Raw genomic sequence first — 2,683 nt, forward strand, 5'->3', positions numbered from 1 at the left:
TCAGCTTTATACCAAACAAAAAAATATTATCTTCAGCAAAAGGCCGAGAGTCTATTTATCTAAACCTCTTTTCTTTTCTAGTGGAAAAAGAATAAACAATTTCATTTACAAGATCAAAAACTGTACCAGAAGCACTGCTTCAAGCTGAAGCCAAAGACGCTTACCATGCTAAGATTCACAAGAATAACATCACCAGTCCCCTCCAAAAAAAAAACAAAAAATTTATTACAATAGAATCTATAGGTCCCTCTCCACAAATGTAAAGAACATATCATCTTCACCTGACTTTAATTTTGAATCATACCAAGAAACCACTCGTCCCAAGTCTACATCAGATATAACTGCAAACTGAGCCGAATAAAACTGATAAAGCACCGTCTCTTCTATCCAACACACTGTGGGAAACAAGAAAAGACGAAAAGGAAATTTTAACTGATAAAACACCTTATCTTCTATTCAAAATGATGTTCTCTAGGTCATACATAGAACGTAAAAGTCTTAAAACAGTATACTAAAGAACAAAAAAAAAAATCCAAGAAAATTAGCTGCAGGAGTAGCTCAGAAATAAATTCAAAGAACAACCAGAAAACATAGGGTGTCCATGTCCATTGGCCAGAGCTTCTTCTATCCTCTCTTCTCAACCCAACTTTTTCATCGTCAGAATCATCAGCCATAGAGAGTAGCGGTAGTAGTCACTGGTCAATCTTTTCTTCTTCAAGGCTGAAACATTTTGACCCAGTTGACGTTGAACATCTCACAATCTTTCTTGGAGCCCTGGATGAGCTCAACCCAACATGGGTTCCACAGGATCCATCTTGTCCCTTCAGGTTGAGACATTTCATCATATTCACCAGTGAAAGCAAACCATGATCACTGGAGGACATCATCAGTGACAGGAAGACATGGCCTTCTCTATATTGAATTTCTTCTCTGCATCGGAACTCATCTTCATGGAAGCTAGACTTCGAAGAAGAACAATCATTCATGGTGGACATCAGTGAAGAACCCACCTCAAATCTCAACAGCATTGATATCAATAACAAACAATTAATAATAATATAGCCAGAAAAACCCTAAAACACAGGCTGAGAAATTAGATGTTCAAATTTATATTAGGAAAACCAGCATGTATTTATATGGAAAGTTTGTTCCCCAATTAGTGTAGGGACTAGGGTAGATTTGGTAAAGCTTTCCTATCCACACCAGATCATAAAATACACGATAATGGTCAGTTTTGGGGAACAGAAATTTACCATTCTGTTCTCTAAACCACCTTATTTACCAATACACCCTTAATTACCATACCAGTTCACTGGTAATACCCTTGTCCGCTTTTCCTACAATTTCTAACTCGTATGAACCCATCCCATGCAGAAGCATGAAACAAGGCCCAGATCCGCTCCCTGTGCGTAAAGTCGTGACGTACTGTTTCATGATGATCATTGTTCAAGATCTCGGCCATATCTCACTATTATCTCAGTTTTTTGGCTTATCGAGACGAGAGCACATGCGATATGAAAAGTGTACAATATCTCGACTGAGATCTCAATGAATATCTCGGTCTCGACTCAATTGAGTTAGACCAAGTCACGTGGGGTATATACATAATTTTGACCTAAACTCGACCCCCGACTGCTCTCGCCTCTCTCACCCCGCTGTGAATAAAAAGAAAGTTTTTGGTGGTTTTCTTGCCAAATATCTCCTCTATAGTGGAGATTAACAACTTAAACACTTAGAGATTAGAGATTATCACTCCATCATCAACCTTTGAAGATCCTTTTCTTCTCAAGAACAGTTTTAGGTACTTGTGTAGTTATGTGACTTGTGTCATTTCAATATATATGACTCATTTGAGTCAACACTCATCAGTCATCCATGTTAAACAATTAAGTAATTATCTATGATGTATTTTAATTCCTTATTCCTATTTACAGTTGTAATTGGACTGTATGTGTTCTAACTTTTAAAAGTAGGTGTTCTGTGGATTGTGGAATAGCCTAAGGCGAAGGGTTCGAAGACTACCTACCTAGGGTCCGAAGTCAGTACCATTTTGGGTTTGATGTTTAGAAAATTCAGGTTTCCACTGCGTTTTGAAGGCCTAAAATAGGCTAATTGACAAGTTTTAGGGGCTAAAAAGCCCATATGGTCACCGAACCAACCACCGAGATAACTTGGCAAATAATACTAGATCTTGGTATTTTTACCCAGCAAAACCATGTCAAGATCGAGACCTCGAACCATGGGGATGATACGTGACATTTTTTTTTCATAAATACCCCTCCATGCAAAACTCACAACCTTCTCCTTTGTTGGCCCTTTTTTTTTTTTTTTTTTTAATATCACAAATTGAAGTCGAACCCACATATTCCTTTCATCTTTTCTTCTCCCCAAAAAGCAACCTGACAAAGCCGAAGACATTGACAACAAGAGCTCCCCATCTTCAACAAACTCTTCATCTTCTTCCACTGCTATGGCGACCAAACAATCCCTCATTGAATCCTTTCATTCCCTCTGAACTTCCACTTCAATCACTTCACCTGCAACATAGTTGTCACGGCGTCAAATCGATCCAAGGCGGTGGAGGAGTGGCTAATCGATTTGGTGATGAATCGCTCGTTATGGCGTTGCCATGGCGGTAAAATCGCCCATGTGTCATTTTTTATTTTCCCTATTTTCTAAAGTT

The 2,683-nt window shown here is 38.5% G+C and overlaps 1 protein-coding gene across 11 annotated transcripts in view; it reads right to left on the bottom strand.

Moving 5' to 3' along the window:
- Positions 1-205: 205 nt before the first annotated feature.
- Positions 206-2,683, bottom strand: part of LOC122067399 (pentatricopeptide repeat-containing protein At1g13040, mitochondrial) — a 17,194-nt gene continuing 14,716 nt past the window's right edge. For 4 of the 11 annotated variants that reach the window (XR_006136696.1, XR_006136695.1, XR_006136687.1 and 1 more), the window contains one exon: positions 427-957. The gene's annotated coding sequence lies outside the window, so the exon portion shown is untranslated. Of the gene's footprint in view, positions 396-426; positions 1,018-2,683 lie in introns of those variants that run through there. The other 7 variants (XR_006136692.1, XR_006136689.1, XR_006136691.1 and 4 more) reach the window with 3 other exon arrangements.

This window comes from Macadamia integrifolia, unplaced genomic scaffold (genome assembly GCF_013358625.1).
Source record: "Macadamia integrifolia cultivar HAES 741 unplaced genomic scaffold, SCU_Mint_v3 scaffold289, whole genome shotgun sequence".
In the NCBI taxonomy this organism is placed as follows: Eukaryota; Viridiplantae; Streptophyta; class Magnoliopsida; order Proteales; family Proteaceae; genus Macadamia; species Macadamia integrifolia.